This window comes from Dermacentor variabilis, chromosome 5, assembly GCF_050947875.1.
Source record: "Dermacentor variabilis isolate Ectoservices chromosome 5, ASM5094787v1, whole genome shotgun sequence".
Taxonomy (NCBI): domain Eukaryota; kingdom Metazoa; phylum Arthropoda; class Arachnida; order Ixodida; family Ixodidae; genus Dermacentor; species Dermacentor variabilis.
In genome coordinates this window covers 158,097,604-158,118,409 of record NC_134572.1, presented here as the reverse complement: position 1 = coordinate 158,118,409, position 20,806 = coordinate 158,097,604, and positions in this window count along the sequence as shown.

Below are 20,806 nucleotides of genomic sequence, written 5' to 3'. Positions count from 1 at the left end.
CGATGGAGGCTCGAAGCAGATGCCAACAGCAAAGGGCTACTTGCAAGGAAAATTAGGTACCATATGACGGGATGTAGGATGCAATACAGTTTTAATGGAATGGTCGTTGGTTGCCGACTCCAAAGTGACTGGTAGCATCCGCAGTATCCGCTATTGGACTGGTCTACAAAGAGTTTACCGGAAGCAGAAGTGTGCGTGTGTTCATTCTCCGCTCTTCAAGGAAGACGTTCTAGCTCTTTGTACGGAGAAACCCTTATATGAAGTTGGGCTAGGCTACGTTACAGGAGTATATTCATGCGCACCCCATATCCCGAATCCGGCACATCGACCTCGGTCATCAGCGCTGGTCCACACGGATCAGGTTACCCATCAAGACGAAAGTGAACGTTTAACTTCACCGAAAAGTGGACGGAAAGAGAACGTGTTAGGTACTGAAGGAAACGAAGGGAAGCAACAAAGAGAACTGTCAGTTCCATGGATTAAACCATTGGCCATCTGCCCGTAAGAGGAGCTGAAATTGCAGAGCACGGGTAAATAAATTATACTTATTTTGTCAACTTCTCACTACTCCCTATCATCTCATGGCGAACGGACTTGTTGAAAGGCTCAATATAACTGTCAAACAAATGGTTCTCCGCATGTGCCAAGAATGCCTTAAACGATGGGATAGATAACTTGCTCATTTGCTTTTTGCATACGGTGAAGTTCCCCAAGCAAGCCTTGGATTCTCGCCATTACACCGGTCGACTGCGAAATTCAATTACGCTCCATTCGTCCGGGCACGAATGTCCATTTTGAAGGAATTTTGGATAGGAGAAAACGTCGATGCCGAAACGAAGACAACTCATGAATACGTTGTAAAGCTCCAGGAGCGCCTCCAGAACACAGTAAGGTGGCCCATGTAGAACTACAGAAGACAAAATTTAACAAAAAGATGTAGTATGATATAAAAGACAAGACTTCGACAACTATCGACAGGTGACAAAGTATTTGTGCTCCTATCATCAGATAGGAACGAAATGATTCTCACATGGAAGGGGTGTTTCACAGTTGTCCAAAAACGCAATGACTATGACTATTTGATAGACCCTAGTTGTCGAGTGAGCCTTTTTCATATGAACCTCCTAAAGAAATGGGAGGAAATGGAGTAAACGGCGAACGTTCTGCAACACGCCCCAGTTACGGTGCAGACGGAGATCACAGAAGAGCAATAGGATTCGATTGGAGCTAACTTTATTTGTGCCTCCAGTTGGGCGCTTGCGCGCCGCGACGAGGGCCTACGTCATCTACGAAGACGCCGTTACTCGGCGCGGGTCTTCGCTCGCCGTCGCTGGCTCGCTGGTCTCTGCCTTTCGAGCGCCCCGAGGGCCCGCTGGACGGCGCAGAGCTGTTCGTCTTGGTCGCAGCTCTTAGCGGCTGCCTCGAGCCGCGGTGGGATCGTTCCTAGTATTGCCTCTTCTGGATTTTTAACGCAGTCCCACAAGATGTGCGTGTAATCTGCCGTCTCCTTCCGGCAGACGCTCCACTTATCGGTCGGATAAGTCTTTAGGTATATGCGATGCATCAGTCCCGGGCTCAGTAGCGATCCGGTCTGGAGCTGTCTCAGTAGTACCGCCACCATTCGACTCAGCTTTGGGTGCGGGATGGGAGAGATTTGCGAGCCAGGCGGTAGGCCTTCGTGATTTGGTTGCAGTCCTTCATGCGGTCCTTGGTTCCGAACCACGTGGGACGGTCTGTCACCGGGGCGCTGTTGGTTAGCCCTCGCGCCGCTGCTTGTGCCGTCTCATTGTGCTTCTCATTGCCTTCCGACGCGTCGCCCGCGTGCACCTGGAACAACTTGAGTCTCTCTTGGCGGTCTTGTAGTTTGGCCGCTCGCAGTACGCGCTCGGCCTCCCTGCAGATTTGGCCTTTGGCGAAGTTTCGCACCGCCTGTCTCGAGTCATTCCCCACCATGTGGCAGTCTGCGTCGGCGATGGCCAGGGTGGTGGCTACCTCCTCCGCTTGTTCTGCTCCGGCGTTTCTCTCGCTCGCTGCTGTCCTCGCGGCGCCGGTTGACGCCTCTATGACGACCACTGCGAAGGCGTTTCGTTGGTATTCGGCCGCGTGTCCACGTACCGCGCGTGTTCGTGGTTGGCATGCTAGTCGATGGGAGCCTTGGCCCTCGCCGCTCTTCTTCCCTTGTTGAACTCGGTATTCATGTTCTTCGGTATTGGGTCGATTCTGGTCTGCTGTCGGAGCTCTTCGGGGACGGGGAGCTTCATCTCTACCTCGTTCGAGCTTCCTATTCCCAGGTCGCCTAGTATCTTCCTCCCGGCTTTGGTCATGCATAGTCGCTCGAGTTGAGAGGTCCGTTGTGCTTCGGCTATTTCTTCGAGCGTATTATGTATCCCGAGTTGTAAAAAGCGGGTCGTGCTCCTGGACTCGTACAGGCCCAGCGCCGTCTTGTACGCTCTTCTGATGATCACGCTGATCTTGTTACGTTTGTGTTGCAGCGATCAGTGGTAGGCTGCAACATACGCGACGTGCCTGATGACGAAGGAATGGACGAGCCTAATTAGGCCCTCCTGTCTTATGCCAGCCTTCCGGGAAGTGACTCGTTTGAGCAGTCGAATCGCGTAGGCTGCTTTTGCCGTGAGACGGCTGATGGTTTCGCCATTTATTCCGTCCTTTTAGATGACCATGCCTAAAATTCACGTCAGCAGACTGAATTCACACCGCATTCCTTCGAACATGAACGCTTAAAGTGCAGCGAGACGGTGCTCCGACCACTGCGGGTAATGTTACAAAGCCAACTCATTTCGACAGAGACATTCTCCCAGACGTAGACGACGAAAAAGATTGGTCTGCCTTGTGTGCACGAAGTTCACTATATTGGTTGCTACGGTATACCTCAGTCTAAATACATTGTAAATAGTAATACCTCGCGTCGCTTGACGTAACAATATCACGGCGGATAGATTTCGTATTCAATCAACTATGAGAGGCTTATCAAACCCGGTTCTGGATGCTCCACAGGATTATAAGCACCTGGAATTTCCTGGCGTAGTGAATCTTGTGAGACGAGGATACTTGAGGTCTGTCTCACAAAATTAGGTTGCCGCATTCCCTCCCTGGATTTCTATTTGCACAGGCCGGGTTTGATTCCCTCCCCTCTCGGCTCATTTATTAAAGACGAAGACACAATACATGATTTCATTCTAACTTCTCGACGCTTTACTGCAGCAAGGACTACTACATTGTAAATACATTATCAAAATAAGTCATAGACTTAACACAACCTCTTGTTCTTTGGTTTAGGGCCTGCACTTTGGCATCCAGTCATAGGGACGCTTGTTCTTTTGTCCAAATTTGTTTTACATATTTCAACCAAAGGCTGTGCTAAATTTAGCCTTTTCCTCTATTGCGATAGCAATTATGTTGAGGCTCCAGGCGCATTTCTGCCGTCGCAGTTGGCATCGCCGTGAGGCTTCGTAACAGTGAAAGCGTGTGAGGCTCAGACGGCGAACTGTGTTCTATCTGGTGTGCGCGAGCGAGGAACGCGGCCCGATGCCTACCTTCTCGTGTGGCACCCGAGGCGAGGGAGGAGGGGTGTTCTTCACCGGTGGCTGCTACAGTTCCTCGATGTCCTCCTTGACCGCCGCTGCGCAAAGAGTGGAGACAACCGCCGCGTCTCCTACGGTGTTGGTCTAGGCGAATCGCGGACGCCGTATTCGACGCTTCGTCGGAGGCCGTAGGGACGCGTTTCCCTCGCTGGTTTGTCTTCAAAACGATCTGCGACATGGCCAAAGCGCACGCCCGCGCGGGCTTCATCTTCAAAGCGATCTGCAATGTTTGCAAAGTGCGCGTATTGCCGGCAGCTTCGTATGCGCTATGCTTTCGACGTTACGTTCGCGCAGAAGTGAGACAGGCATGAAGCTCAATTCGCTTGCTGCTGCCGCGATTCTTCACACATGAATTTTCACAGCAAGATTCCGCGCTCATACAGGGACTTGCCTTCACGATTACCTGTGCTCGCGTGGCACCGTGCACGTTAATTTCGGTAAAAGACGTTCATGGGCAGGTTGGTTTGAATCCACCAAAGAACCTGTTAGCGCGACTCCACAAGGACGTAGAAAGAAGAAGACACACAAAGACTGCGCTGTCTCTATGTAAATGTTCCTTTCGACGTCCTCGTTGAGTCACGTTTACACATTCTATCTTAGACTATGCAGTTAGTAAGCGAATGCTCACAACCTTACACGGCCGATTAAACTAGCACCCTTAATTCGTACAGTTATCTACTAATTTGGAATGACAATCGGTGATTCGTGTTTCGGGCGGAACTGCGAGTTTTTTTTTTGCAAATTTCAGATAACGTTGTCATTCGATCTAACTTTACTGTTTTCATTATTGCATATATGCTACGTTATACAGCAGTAAGTTCATAGATATACGGAAATGTATCCTTTATTTCAAGCGGAAGAATCCATCGCATTCTTGGTCAATATCCCATAGTGCGCATGCCACATAAATGTGATAGCAAAAAAATATGCTTGTGCGAAGGAACAACTTTCATGGGGACACTTCCTGGTCGCTTATATGCACCATTATCTGAGCTCGCTCCTATTGGCAGTGAGAGACAGAATCTCCAGCGTATTTTGGATGATATATACCGAAACAACGCAAAACGCCTCTCTCACAATGTAATAAATGGTCTGTTAGAGTAATCCTTGTTAAAACTATAAGTACACCCTGTCGTAGGGACAGATGCCTTGCATGTAGAATAAAAATCTGGAATTCGAATTTTCTCTTCCGTTTTACCGGCCCCTGTCGCTAACACTTCCTGACTCTGTACCAGCATTTCTAGATAAGTTTCTGGCGACTATATTAATCGTCAGAAACTCAGGCGATCACAATAGTTTTACTAAAAGTGAACTCACGAATCTCAGAATTTGTAAAGATAACGGATTCCTTATGCTCAGCTTTCAGTGGCAATAGTGGCTCATGTATGACACCTACATTTCATTGTCAATGCCTTCTCACTTAGCACTAATTAGTTTGGATGGGCGCCGGGCCATAAAGTACCAGCCATCACTGACTTAGCAGACAGCTTGGCGAGAGCTGACGTTAGTGGTCCAATTCTCCCGATACCTCCTGTGCCTTCTATCGATACTGCTGCTAGGTTAAGGAGACTGGCAGTCATGCAAGATTCTTAGAACCGATTATTATTAATTTAACTGATTACTGACACCGCCTATTTCCTTGGAACCAGAAATTATGCCGTAATGGAAAAGTTTATGTTCCCCGTACGTAATTCCAATTTCGAATAACTGCTCCAAACTATCTGCATCGATCTGGTCTGACGCCCTGTTGCTTGTGTTTATAGTATGGTGAAGATGAAACAACGGATCAGTTCTTCCTGTCGTGCCGCCGTTTTTCCGCCTTAAGAAAACACACCATAGAAGGAAAGCTTTATAGTGCTGGATTGAACTTAACGATTACAGATATTTTATCTTTGCGACCCTCATCTCTGGAACATTGTCAAAGGGGATGTTGGAGGAGCAGTGGTGCAATATATAATATATTTAGGAGCATTTCGCTGTTGAACGTTTAAAATTTATCCGTCCATTTCTTTATCTATTCAAAATTTCTCTATAGTGACTCTTTTCAGACTCAGAGGATCTTTTTCTTAAATCACCTGATTTATAGCCAAACCCCCGTAGTGGGTGTGAGCCACTGTCCGAGGAGAACAAAGAAGAGAAGGAGAGATTTCGTAAAACGACGTCAATATAGAGAATCAGGAAAAGCGAGACAAAAGCAGCGATGAAAATGGTACGTATGGAGGAATTCGCATAGTTCATTCTTAAGTATTATTTAAAGTGCATGATCACCATTTCGTTGCTCTGTATTATGATGGCTACCTCACACTACATTTCAGCGTAAGCTACGTGTTTGTTTTTCTCTTATTTCTCTCTTGCTTGCTATTAGGGCTTTCTTCTTTTGCATGTCGCTCGTAAAAATATTCCTGCATATTCTCTGTTGTCGGCGATATTCCAGTTTGTAAACGCTGCGTGCCGGCTCTGCCCTTCAAGCGCAATGCGGCTTTGGCAGGCCTATTGTGTATCGGTGTTGGTCAAACTGTTATGTTAATAAAGTATTATTCTTGTTATCATTACAGAACAACCAAGCAAAAAGCTAAAGGCAGATCAAGATGACAGCCTCTCGAAGACAGCTTTGGATGCCGAACCCAGCCCCATTTGTAGCGGCAACAATGAAGATGGTTCCTCCAAAATTGTGACAGCAAGCAAACCAACAAGCACCATGTCAAAGGGCGTTTCGGTCAGAAATGCGGCTTCTGGCTGCCTGCTGGACAGCGTGAGCCGCAGCATCTTCCACAAAACAGCTGGAAGCAGCTGCTGCGAATTTCTACATTTGGTGAAGATATCATGTGCTGCACCGAGGAAGATGTGTCCGCGTGCACTTCAAACAGTGAGACCGGCCAACCGCAGCAAGATGACGACATATGGAAAAAAACCCTGAAGAGGATACTGTCAAGGATCAGGACAAGATCAGTGTAGGCACACAAACAGATCCGGAAACCGAGGACCTTACCTCGCTCGCATATCAGTATAAAACTGTGTTTTCAAATTACTTTGAAATTTCGCTTAGATCATTTAATTTTGCCACGGAATATATTGTAAATATCATATCGGTCGAGTGGCGCGTCTTCCGGAGCCATATCAAGCATTTGGTGCAAGACGAAAGTGAACCCCAAGGGCAAATTCTAAAAGAAGCTCTAGAAGCTATGAAGAAATCTAATTTGGACAGCTTCCGTAAACAAGTTTTTTTTTTACCAGAATATGCCAACTGGGCGAAGCCCCTGGCTGAGTGGGCTCTCGAGCAGGCCGTGGGAAAGGTGATCGAATACTTCAAGTGATGAGCAGGTGTATTGCAAACGCCGCGATTAAGTTCGGCATGCTACATCCGCGAAGAGACTGAAGAAGAACAGTAATAAAAGATCAGCTTTATTACAACACTTGAAGGATGCGTGCAAGAATTGTCGGGCCAAAAGCCTATGTGGGCAGTACATTGTCCAATACAGAAAAACATATATGAGTCAACTACGTATATATTTGCTTAACGAGTAAGAACATCGTTTACATGAACAACTATTATTTGTGAGAGAAAGGTATCACGTTTCGCAAGGTAAATAGATGCGTTTACAAGCGAGGTCAAGCTCTCTGCTTGCGTTCATTTCTACAGGCACAGCGTGCCAAATTATAGAGCCGGTGAACTCTAATATTCGCTTACGGTGGACACTGCTGCAGTAACGAAACTAGGTCAAAGTTAATTGCTTGCCTAGTGTTGCTCGTGGCAAGTTAATCATCGTCATCGTCATCATCATCATCCTATTTATGTCCACTGCAGAACGAAGACCTCTCCAAGCGACCTCCAATTACGCTGTCCTGCGCCATCCAATTCAAACTAGCACCCGCAAATTTATGAATTTCGTCGCACCAGCCAGTCTTCTGCCGTCGTCTACTACGCTTCGCCTTCCCTTGGTACCCATTCTGTCACAGTGATGGTCCAACGGTTATCTAATCTGCGGGTTGCTTGTCCTGTCCAGCGCCGTTTATTGTCTTAATGTTTATTTGAATATCGTCTATTCCAGTTTGTTCTCTGATCGAAACCACTCTCTTTCTATATATTGAAAATATACCTAGCATTCTTCCTTACATCGCTCTTTGCGCCGTCCTTAACTTGTTCTCAAGCTGCTTTGTCAGTCTCCATGTCTCAGCGCCATACGTCAGCACCGGTAAAACGCACTGATTTTACATTTTCCTTTTCAATGATAACGGTTAGCTCCCAGTGAGGAGCTCAGGATATCTGCCGTATGCGATCCAACCTATTCTGTGAATTTCCGTCTCATGATCAGGGCTGCTTGTGATTAGTTGACCTAAGTAGACGTACTCCTTCACAGACATTATTGGCTGACTTGCGGTCTCGAACTCTTGTTCTCATGCCCGGTTATTTATCATTATCTTTGTCTTCTGCATAATAATCTGCAGCCCCACTTTTACACTCTCCCTGTTAAAGTCCTCAATCAATTGTTGTAACTCGTCCGCAGTGTGGGGGAATAGAACAATGTCATCGGCAAACCGAAGCTTGCTGAGGTATTCGCCGTCGATCCTTACTCTGAAGCCTTCACATCTTGTATGTGTTAAAGGTTAATAAAAAGGATACGAAAGTCAATAAACATTGCTAGTAAGTCGTTTAATAGAGCGAAATGTTATTGTTGGGGCACGCTTTTCCAACTACAGTAAAGGTGTTAGTTAACTTTTATATTGTAGGCGCCATATTTCGCAACAATCACCCACGTGGGCATGACAAAAAGATATTTGCAACGAAGCAAAGCTCGAGAGGGATAGAGAGAGAGAGAGAGAGAGAGAGAGAGAGAGAGAGAGAGAGAGAGAGAGAGAGAGAGAGAGAGAGAGAGAGAGAGAGACTGAAATTTTATTTATGCCAGCAAGCGCGAGGGAGGATGCAGCGTCCCTCCGTCTTGCGGACGACCGAGGTACCTTGGGTCGCTGGATTATGATACATGTTTGCTCGCTGGAGGCGCCAGGCTACCACCTGTTTTTTGGTCAACGGTGTATGAACTGGTGGGTACCGGGCCCTTTGCAGCCGATAGTAATCGGTGATTTCTGTGTATCTGACAATGCGGTCTGCTATCTTTCCCGGCTGGGCTGGCTGACTTGCTCGGCGAATGAGAGCTCGAGCCAGGTTGTAAGCGGATTCGTTGCCGAGGGGAGAGGAGGTCGCGCGCACGCGAATGATTTGGGTCGTCGCGCGATGGTGGCCGCTGTTTTAATTTAGTATTTTGAGCGCCTCTGGCGATATGCGCCCTTTTGTGTAAGTATGAACTGGGATCTTTGAGCTGCTTATGATAACTCTACCTTCGGTGAGGGCCACCGCTAATGCTATCGCTAATTCCTCCGACAGTTTGGGGTCGTCTGTTAACACGGTTCTGCTCGCTAGGGGCTCTTCGTCCGCGTCTACGCTACTACGGCCTTCCCTTTGCGTTCTCTATATTCCGCTGCGTCTACGCAGGCTAAGCCCTCTACATCTATGGTATTTGCACTGAGCGTGGCGCGCCCTTGCCGCTCGTCGGTTTTTATGGTACTCCTGATGCATGTTCTTTGTCAGTGGAGGAATTTTAATCTTCCTCCTCGTCTCTATTGAAAGGCTGAGTTTCGTGCCGTGTTGTGCTTGGTAGTGAATGTAATTTCCGTAGAACGCGTCGACCCGTGGGACTTAGTGCGAGTCTTTCATATTAGGCGATGGTGTGCGCCTCGTTTAATTCATCAAACGTGTTATTATTCCTGAGTTTTACGCGTTTATCTTTGGGTGTTGTGACAGGGATGCCAACTGCCTGTTTTAAGGCTCGTCTGATGATGCGTTCCATCTTGCTTTATTTTTCTGCCACGCCAAATCTTAGGTACGGTGCGAAACAAACGACGCGGCCGCTGACGAAGGCCTGCACTAAACGAATTAGGCCACCCTCCCTCATGCCGTAGTCTACATTGGCCATCCGTCCGATTAGTCATTATGTTTGCTGTCCGCTGTTGTCTAGCGCATTGGTAGTATCGAGGATTCTGCCTTCCGCATGCATCGGGGGCCTTTCACAGTTGTCGAAAAACGTAATTACAGTGAGTAAAAGGCAATTCCTGAATTTACTTTAAATGAGACTTATTCTTGTGCTTTATTAGGATAAGCGCATACAATGAAACTATGTAAGCGTAGGTGCACATTACAACCGGTGGCAAGGCGAAAGGATGCAAGGTATAATTGGGTACTCTTGTGACTAATGATGTATTGATTTCTTGAGGGAGTGCCTGTTGATATTTTATATGACGTAGGTTAACTTGGCGGTGTGCCAACATGTCTTATTATTATTTGCATGGCCAGACGTCTCTTAGGAGAACCGTAGAATAAAATTCCACTGGATATGTTGTAATATAAACTGTGTTTTCCCCTCTACAGGTTTGCGAAATTGCGAATGAGTGTGCCAAAAATAGCTCATTGAACCCTATAGCAGACCCTGACAACTTCTCATGATTGAGCGGCAGAAAGAAAATGCAGAAAAAGCGCCACAACGACGACGCACAGACTGGTACACAGGAAGGTGGCGTTTCGTTTGGGCTTCCCGGCTGTTGCCATTCACTTTCCGCTTCCCATCATAAATCTACAGAGCCTTGCACAGTTTTCTATATAATTCAAAATACTGGCAAATCTATCCTTGCGTTTGCTCCGTGGCTAGGGCTCCTTCCTCATCGCTCTGTCCACGTTCCTCCGGTGCTGCCGGAAAACCATGCATAAGTCACACCGTAAAATCGAGCACTGGGCTTGATCAATCTTCTCTCATCCAGTCTCACTATAACATTTATAAAATTTGCCATACGCGTAGCAATAAAACAAAACCGTTATCTTCTGTGCGTAAAAAAAAATATTGCTCAGATTACGACGCATTCTGCCGGACGAAGCTCGACAGTAGCAAAAAGAACGATGTGCTTTCTCGACATGCTGCATATGAGAAGTTGGGGCACCATGCTGCCGAACATGCTGATGAACATGCAGCACCTCTTAGGTACAACATTATGTCAGGAACACCGAATTATATAGCGCCGAGCACACATCACAGCCACGCTGAACGATGGAGCGGACAATGCAGCTCGAGCTACGGCTCACGAAGCTAGTATCTCCAGTACATGCACCCACCTCCTCTCCGAGGCGCTCCACAAACATACATACAGAGACTTGAGAGGGTGGCCACAAGACAAGTTGGCCTTGTCGCTAAGTACGTGTCTCAGGGGAGAAGCGTTAATGGTGGTAGGACGCATGTTTGCTTAAGACTCTACGGACTACGAGAAGCTGAAGGGCACATTGCTACAGCGGTTCCGTTACACAGAAGAGGGATACTGCATTAAGCTGCGGGATGCCAAGCCCGAAAATGCTGAGACAGGACGACAGTCTGCAGGGCGCCTCTTGGGACGTTTCGACCATAGGCAAATGCTAGCGAAGATGTCGAAGACATATGAAGCATTACGAGACAAGATTGTATCCGAACAGTTTATAAAACGGTGCGACGCGAAGTTGATCCTTTTCTTGAAGAAAAGAAGATGTTGTAATCTGGACACGCCAGCAACGACGGCAGATCAGTACTTCGAAGTCCAGGCAATCATGAATCTCGCTATGCGGATAGAAGAAAAAGGGAAGCCTATGGGCGCTGGTTATGTAGGCACTGCAAACAAAAGCCAAGGAAAACTTATTTGCTTTCTGCCTAACAAGGAGCACACAGTGCTTCGGACTGTTGGACGAAATCTTGAGCACTAAAGTCGCCACTGTGCTGGACATGCAAGAAGATAGGCTACAGATCAATAGTTGTGCCGCTCACTCAGGAATACGAGGGCAAGCATCGTGCTCTCTCAGGTTCCGAGAAAGCGCGGCATGAAGATTTAGTGGAACCTGGGCATGTCAAGAGAAGGCTAAACCACGGTCATGATATTTGTGAGTATGCAGAAACCAGTGCGACTTACGATGGCGGGTCGAAGCAGATGCCGACGGCAAAGGGCTACATGGGCGGATAATTAGTTAACCTATTACGGGATGTAGAATGCAATACAGTTTTATTGGAATGGTCGTTGATTGCCGAGTCCAATCTTACTGATAGAATCCGCACTATCCTCTATCGGACTGGTCTACAAATAGTTTAACGGAAGCAGAAGTGTACGTGTATTAATTTTCCGCTCTTCAAGGAAGACGTTCTTGCTGTTTGTACGGAGAACCCGTTATATGAAGTTGTGCTAGTCAAATGAGACAGCAACGAGACATGTGTAATGGAAAGTTAAGATGAGATCAAATATGAAAGAACGACCATGCATAGGCAAAGAATTTTTTTTGTAATTGCAAGATTAAAATGTAATCTCCATCAGGTCACCCTCTGTGTCACGTCGAACAATTCGCAGTACGTCCGCTGATGGCGATGCATGCTGCTGTGCGAGTTGATCTACACACGTCGACGTTGCGGTAGCATTGGGAAGTCTGGCGAATGGGTGCAAGAGGCGTCGACTTTTGGCCTGTTCGAATTGTCGGCACTCTTTAATGAGAACATCAACTGTAGAGCAGCTTTGCACCTGAGCAGATTAACCGCGTCGTCAGCAATGTCCTTAAGCATGTGCCCGACCTTCTGAGCTTCTGTCAGGTCGTGATCGGCTTCACCACAAAGTGCCAACACGTGCTGGATGTACGAGACATAGGACCCCGTGGCGGATTGTGCACGGGAGGCGAGTTCCTGTTTGCGGCAATTTTTCGGCGAGTTGCTTTGCCAAAGAACACTGTCATTTTCTCTTTGCATTGGTCCAAGCTGGTTAGCTCCTCTGCATGCAATCCACTGCATCCACTGCATGCAAGAATGCATATTCTAGACTAATGCAGTACCTAAGGTAGCAGTTTGTTATTTAGCTTTTGCCATCGCTTATTAGAGGGATCTTGTTGATTATGCTATCCAAACTTTTCATATAAAGGTTTGTGTTTAGTATACCAGCAGTGAAATACTGAATTCAGCTGAAATTCCTTTTATACTATTGAAATCAATCCCCCTGCTGATCGCTCTGTCAGATGTTGTTATCTATTCACACACAGTTACTGTATTTGGTGGCATGAGTTCAGGGCTCATTTTCACAAGGGCCTTTCGATAAAGTGAAACCTGCCTTTTCAACAGTCAGTTTAGTGGAAAGCCACCACTGAACCAATAGTTCAAAGAACAATTCCTGCATGGTTTTCGCCAATCAGGGAGCGTGCGGAAACTGTGCGATACATCATTTCAGCTACACCAGCTATCACACAGGTGAACCTGCTACGTATAATTAGGTCATTTATATAGGCAGAGGAAGATGTTGCACGCATGCAACAGTTACTCATCCCTTCAAATGTGAATGTCCGAAACCTTCGCGAGCATATTGGTCGCAACCATAATAGATAGGCTTCCTAATTTATGAATTATCCGCTTTCACAACATTTACTGCGCTAATGAAGGCACAGCACACATACCAGTCCTGAAGGTGGTATATACAAGTAGAGCAGAGAATCTATGGGTAAGTTAAAAAATATTCAGGTAAAACTACGTCAAACGACTATTTTCACACAAGAAGATATGTCACCGGCAATGAATGCACGTTCAGAACATGCAATGAATGCCATGTGCGGAGAGAGAAAGGGAAAGAAATAACGTTTATTTGCCCCCGCAAAAAAAGTCCCGAGGAGACAAGAGTCTTCCTGTCTCTTCGGCTTGCTCCTTCCTTTTCAGCTGGCTGATGCTTCTTAGAGCTCAGCGGTATCCAGGGTCATGCGGATGACTTCTCTTTGATGATCTTCCTTCGAGCTGGTCGGAAAAGTCTTCCAGGATTGTCTATCCCTATCTGGTTTATTGTATCTCGGACGCGTCCGTGTTATGTGGACCATCTTCGCCTTTTCCCCGCAGTGTTTTCATTTCTTGTTCTCAGTGCTACCGTGCCATCTCTTCAGAAAGTAGCGGCTCTCTGGCTGGAGAGGCTGCATTGGTGTAACGGCATATAATCTATCGGGCGAATGCGAGTGCTTTCTCGTTGCCGGGAAAGCCTTCGTGGGCAGGAGTCCATATAAAATTTACTAATTCTTCTGGAATCGATCCTTTCTCCAGTACGTTGAGTGGCTCTGTGGAGATTCTCCCTGGGGTAGAATTCATTATGGCTGTTATGGAATCTGACACTCTAATTTTGACGCCTTTTTGACTCATAGCTAGTGCTATGGCCACCTCCTCTGCAACCTCCACTCTGTTTAGCGTGGTACTGCAGCTCTATAAGTTTTTACCGTTAGCATGTGTCGTCACTGAGACGAAACCAGGTATCCTTTCAGATTCTGCTGCATCCGTACAGAGCATTCCTTGCTTTTTATCTAGCGACTTATGCTTTACCGCTGTCTTTCCTCCTATCTTCGTGGTGACTGGGATGCATGTTCTTCGGGAGTGGTTGTATGTGTATCCTGTGTATGATTTGTGACGAAATAGCTCCCATGTTTCTTACTTTGTCGCGGGTTTTGTATCCTCGTTTCTCTAGAATGCTCAGACCGCTTTTGCTTCTCATTAGTCTCTGTTGCCGGGATACTCGTGTGGCTGCAATCAACTCTTCTAGGGTGTTTGAAATGTCCATGTTTAGTATCCTTTGCGTAGATGTGCATAATGGCAGGTTTAGGGCAGTTTTAACTGCTTGCGTAATGAGGGTTTCAATTTTGTTTTTCTCTGACCTTGTTAGTTTAAGGTATGGTGTTGGGTATGTGATCTTGCTTATCGCTAAGGGCTGTACTATCGTCAATAGATTAGCCTCCCATATGCCTGTCTCCATGTTGGCGATTCTTCTGAGACTGAGTTGGCATGTTTGGCTTACACCCACTTAAAGCTTTCCGATCGTTTCCGTATTTCTTTCATTGTCTTCAATGTGCAGCCCTAGCACTCGCATAGCTTTTAAGATTGGAATCGCGTCCCCGTTAACCGCGAAATTTATCCCGTCGTTAAAGATTTTCTTTCGCATTTTCAGCGAACTGATGAAGAGAGCCTCCGACTTTTTAGCTGAACATTTAAGTCCGGCTGCCATGTGAGGAAGGTTGAGATGTGTGATGCCGAAAACCTGTTTGCCTTTTGAATATTGATATAAAGAGAAATTCCTGTCTGTACTTCTATGTCGGAGGGCAGAATATCAAAGGAGAGTTGCAAAACAGATTTTGTATGTAGCAGGCTCTTATCAATGTGCTACTCAAGTTGTGCCCAACATAGATATCGTGTGCAAAGCACTGGACAAGGTACCATATGTATGTCTGACTCACGAAAAACCTGTTCCATTGAACCTCCTGAACTCTAAATGTGAAATGCATGCTGCTTTCTTCTACTAATAGCGCATGTATACAGATGACATGCATCACAAAGAGCTTATGTGACAAAAAAAAATTGTACGCCTTAGTGTTATGTTGCTTATCATGGTGTCCAAGTTTCTTTGAACCAGTCTTGAATATACAGGTTGCTTCACATGTTTATAGCTAAAAGCGGCAGAAAATTACTTGCATTGTGACTGCGAAGTCACAACACAAGCATTTGTGTGTATCCTTCCTGTCCGTTGATGTGGCCTTGCACAATAAATATGAAATGTCACACCTACAAAGCTGATCATCCACTCGTACATTTCGAACGATTTTTTGAATGCTCAGGAGTTATGCTCCTAAGCACATTCTGACAGCAAATCTACACCACCTTAACTTAACGCGATGTAAAGAGATGTTTGTGGACAGCCAAGCTGTTCTAGCGTGCGTACAGGAATATAGCATTGTCCAGTGGCACCTAATAGTCCAGGCATAAGAGTTAACAACTAGTAAACAAAGCGGCTGATAATACTAAGCTGACCCATATGTAGGAGCATTATATTATCTAGCTCACACGCAAAGTTGCTTTCAGTGTACTGAATAACTACAGCTTTGATTTGCCAAGTTATATTACTGCACACACAGCACTGAAACAGTCTGTACAATGGTGAGCAATGTGCCAAGGAATGAAAGATTACTTGTGATGTGTGGATTTGAATAGTAGATGTGAATGCATACGCAATTCACCAGTGTGCGTGTTTTCTTCTGGAACAGTCTTACATTTGGCACAGAGGCTGAACCACTGCGGCCTCTTGACTGCAAGTTTCTGTGTTCTCACAGTGCTAATTGGGGTATTATTCGTTTGGCTACCCGAATAGTGATTAGATATTGAAGCACAACAATCTTCGAGTTTTACGCAGAACACCTTGTGCTTTATGCAGAAAACTGAACCTGAGGAACTATTCGCTGGTTTGTTATGCAAATAAAAAAATGGCAGTGAATGTTTCCTCACTTTTTGTGCGGCCCTGTCTTCCGCCATATGCGCCTTTACTTCATTCTCATGTGCATGTTAAAGCAGCTACTAACTAAGAAAGACAAACACAAAACTACTAACTGCATCGACCTTCTCACACCACAAGAGGTCACTGATCTCAATGCTAAGCTAAGTCACTTGATAATATCGGCTTCGCTGAAATGAATACAGGTAGTGGCCAGTTGTTTATGTTATGCTATGCATTTTTTTTCATTTTCCTTAAATAACCCGCCGTGGTTGCTCAGTGGCTATGGTGTTGGGCTACCGAGCACGAGGTCGCGGGATTGAACCCAGGCTACGGCGGCCGCATTTCGATGGGGGCGAAATACGAAAACACCCTTGTACTTATATTTAGGTGCATGTTAAAGATCGCCAGGGGGTTGAAATTTTCGGAGTCCCCCACTACAGCGTGCCTCATAATCAGAGTGATTTTGGCACGGGAAACCCAATAATTTAATTTATTTAAATTTTCCTTAAATATGGCTGTGCATCAGCTAACTAGGTTGTTAGTGCATAAATACATAAACAGCATGCAGCCCATGCCCAACTAGCTCATATAACCTGAGTAGAGCTCACAATAGTTCATGTATAATGTGCATCCTGTGTGAGCTTATTTTTATATGAAGGCCAATCAAAATAGAACACTCATCTATGATGCTAACAGTATCAAACAATCTGAAGTCGATCATCCTTGTTTGCCGCCATGGGTGAAAGAGGGAGCATCCTGTCATGGTACTGTTTAATTTGCACACTTTGGTAATGTTTTGAACATTGTTGAAATATTAAATTACGTATCTAGAGCCTAGAGTCGCATTTTCAGCCTCAAGCGAAAGCTTGAAATCACATCTGCAGAAATATGTCACTGTTGTCTGCTGTAGCGCCTCCTCTACGTAAATGAGGCGATGTCTGTTGGCAAAAGTAGTTGGCAACCTTGAACACCTTTGCTCCGCCGAACGGTTGTCAGTTGTTAACAGGCCGCGTCGCCCAATAGGAGTTCGCGTACGATCTGCTTGTGCGGATTGAGCATGCACAGAATTTTACGACAACACCCGCCTTTTGGGCGTCCGCACGCGGGCGGACCGTGGCGGATCGGACGGCCGGATTGACCATGTTTGGGCCCTCAGTCTCATAGCCGCGAATACGCCCTCTCCACTTGACAGCAAAAGGCGCGAAAGAAAGTGCTCACTTCCTCGCGCTCCACGCGTTGCCAGTTTTTCTACTTCTCTGTGCCTATGGCTGTCCGTATTTGACCCAAGGGAACACAGAAAGCTTTTTCACTAGAAACCCGCAACACTTGTAAAAGAACTTCGCAACTGCCGTCGGCCTTATTAAAGCGCTAGCACTCTTGAGGTACTTCGAGAATTTTAGGGGGTTACTTATCCATATTCGTATCTGTTTGTACCTGTCTATGTTGTTCGTATCAAATCGTTTTCTCCCCTATTAGGCTAACTGGGTAGTCAATGGCCAATTGGGTAGCGGATGACGCTGTCGTCTAGAGGGAACAGGGCCCGAAGCGAACCATTAGACTAACCATGGTTACTGGGTATGTGCCAGTAGGTGTATACCACTCTTCAGAACGTCTCTGAGTCCAACTTGAGTGACGAAGTAATTGCAACTGGGAATGTGCCGCTGTGTAGTGATAAAATATCTGTTGTATTCCTTCGATACTCGGTGGAATGGAACCCAGGTCACAAGGACAGCAGCCCGGCGCTTTGCTAGGCTACACCACGAACGCACAGTGTATGTACCGCTATTCAGTGAGCCTCTCGCCAACATGCGTCTGAGTACGTGCCAGTGAGTGTACGGCAAATCACGAAGCAATTCTCAAGTGTCGCCCCACGCCCATTGCCTCGGAAGCCACGCGCTGAGTTCTTGTAAGTGGAACTAGATAGGACGGATCCATTATAGGTTTCTATGGCGGTAGAAGGGCGATAGAGAAGTTTTAAGTAAGTGTAAAGTAAGTGAAAAATAAGTTCACAAAGCATAATTGTTGACAACACCAAGATGTTCACGCAGAAGATGTTGGGCACTTGAATGCCGCATTCTAAATACAACAAATACAAATGTTACATGAACACGAAGACACAATAAACATGTATTAACGGGTGCCTATAAATAGTAACAATGCGAGCAATAGCTATTCTATCACTTTATATTTTTGGAATATTTCTATTTCTCCAAAAATTGTACTTGGGCGTATACGGTGATCTTTTCAATTTTTTTGTTGGCAATAGACCTAAAAGTTCTCCTAAGGATACTGGTTGTATGTGCAAGCCATGTAGCTTTCCGAAATGTTCTTGCGGAGAGCATCTTGAATTTTACACTGTAGAAGAAGGTGTTCCATCTCTTCTTCAGCCTGTTTGCATGAGCATGTAGCACTGTTATTTTTCTTATCCTAAACCGAAAGCATTTAGTATAGGGAGTGCATTGCTGAAGACTATGAGCTGTTGTTTAAACACGTCGACTAATTTAAATGGAATATTGAATTCTATTCGAGGATCTATAATATATAATTGCGAGTTCTGTGCATTATTTATGAACCAAGTTTGTTCACTAGACAACGCGCATCACTCACCGCCACAGTAAGTAGTCATAATTCATTCTCTTGATGTGCTGCACGTGCCATGTGGTCATTTCGTATGAATTCACAGTGACTTGCAATCCATTGAAAAATTATGGCACGTTGTCAATCTTTGGCAATGGCCCATGTATTGTGCATTTCGTATGTGAATGTGCCGTTTCTTTTTCTTAAGCTTTCTTTTAATCGCAGCGATGAGGCTAGGGAGTCATTGAGAATCATCGAGCGAAGTGGCTCTCACTGCTGACATATGTAGCGTAAAGCAGACAGTACTGTGTAAAGTTCTGCCATTTTCGACGCTGTTAGTTGGCAAAGCTTATAAGCTCCTTTCTTCTGGTATGCAGGTATATAAAATGCCGATGTAGCGCTTTCTTTCCAGCATGATCCACCTGTATACACGCGAATGCGATCTACGTACCTAGTGTAGAGATGTGATTAAGTTAATCGCTTTGTCTTAGCTACGGGCATATCTATCACATTTGCGACCAGGAATTGAACTGACCATTTCTTGGATGTCTTGTCGCCATGGGGGATGAGTTGCGCAAGTAGGCCAGTATTCGTAAGCAGGCCGCAAGTTTTTGCACCACCGTATAACTTCAGAAACGAGAAATAGGCAAGAATCAGATGTATGCGTTAAGAGACAAAGCCGGCAATATCATTACTAATATGGATAGGACAGTTGAAGTGACTGAGGAGTTATGTTCATATCATAAGAAGCCAACAAACACTGACACCAAGGACAACATAGGGGAAATTACTTGTGCTTTATCGGGCCCCTCGGTTAACCCCCTTTCTAGGAGTTCTATTGACATTTATACAATACCAGTGGCACCCACGAAGATAATGGAAGTGAGAATAACCTCGAGGAATTCGACATCAGATAAATAACGCCGGAAGAAGTGAAGAAAGCGTTGGGAGCTATGCAAAGGTGTAAGATAGCTGGGGAGGATCAGGTAACAGCAGATTTGTTGAAGGATGATGGGCAGATTGTTCTAGAAAAACTGGCCGTCCTGTATGCCCAATGCCTCATGACCTCGAGCGTACCGGAATCCTGAACGAACGCCAAAATAATACTAATCCATAAGAAAGGGGACAACATGACTTGAAAAATTATAGACCGATCAGTTTACTGTCCGTTGTCTACAAAGTATTTAGTGAGGTAATCACAAATAGAATCAGGAACACATTAGACTTCTCCCAACCAAAGGACCAGGCATGATTTCGTAAAGACAACTCAAAAATAGACCATATTAATAATATCAATCAGGTGATACAGAAATGTGTGGAATATAACCAATCCTTATGTATAGCTTTCATTGATTACGAGAAAGCGATTGATTCAGTCGAAACTTCAGCAGTCATGGATGCATTACGGAATCAGGGTGTAGACGAGCCGTATGTAAAAATCCTGAAAGATATCTATAGTGACTCCACAGCCGCCGTAATCCTCCATAAAGTAAGCAACGAAATCCCAATTAAGAAAGGCGTCAGGCAGGGAGATACGATCTCTCCAATGCTATTCACAGCGTGTTTACAGGAGGTATTCAAAGACCTGGATAGGGAAGAATTGGGGATAACATTTAAGGAAGAATATCTCAATAACTTGCGATTCGCTGATGATATTGCCATGCTCAGGAACTCAGTTCACCAATTGCAATGCATGCTCACTGACCTGGAGAGGCAAAGCAGAAGGGTGGGTCTAAAATTGATCTGCAAAAAATTAATGTTTAACAGTCTCGGAAGAGAACAGCAGTTTACGGTCAGTAGCGAGGAAGTGGAAGTGGTCAGGGAATACGTCTAATGATAATTCCCAAGAGCTTCTGTTGTCGCGCAAGTTGCGAAGGCTTAGAGTGTAGCACGAGCTGGAAAATTTTGAGGCAATCCCTTGTAACATAAAAGCCAGCCGTTTTCTAATGTGAAATAGAAGAAAACTGCTGGCTTTGATGTTTGACGTGAAATATCGTGCCAGTGGGGCCATGGAATAGGAGCTCCAACCATCGTTCCTTATTTTATTTATATTCAATAAAGTTTTTACTCTCTCTCATGTGAAATAATCATTTTTAATTCATAATTATTCTTAGGACAGCTCGTAGCTTTTTCTGAACTGTTTGAGTTCTCCAGTGAGAGGCCAATATACAAAAGTCGTCTCCACATTCCGAATAATTTAAGGTAACAGGCAAGATACGGAGTAGTTCTGTCATAACGCAGTTAAACAGAAATGGACTGAGTACACAACCTTGCGGAACGCCTTGATTCAGTTTATGCTCTGT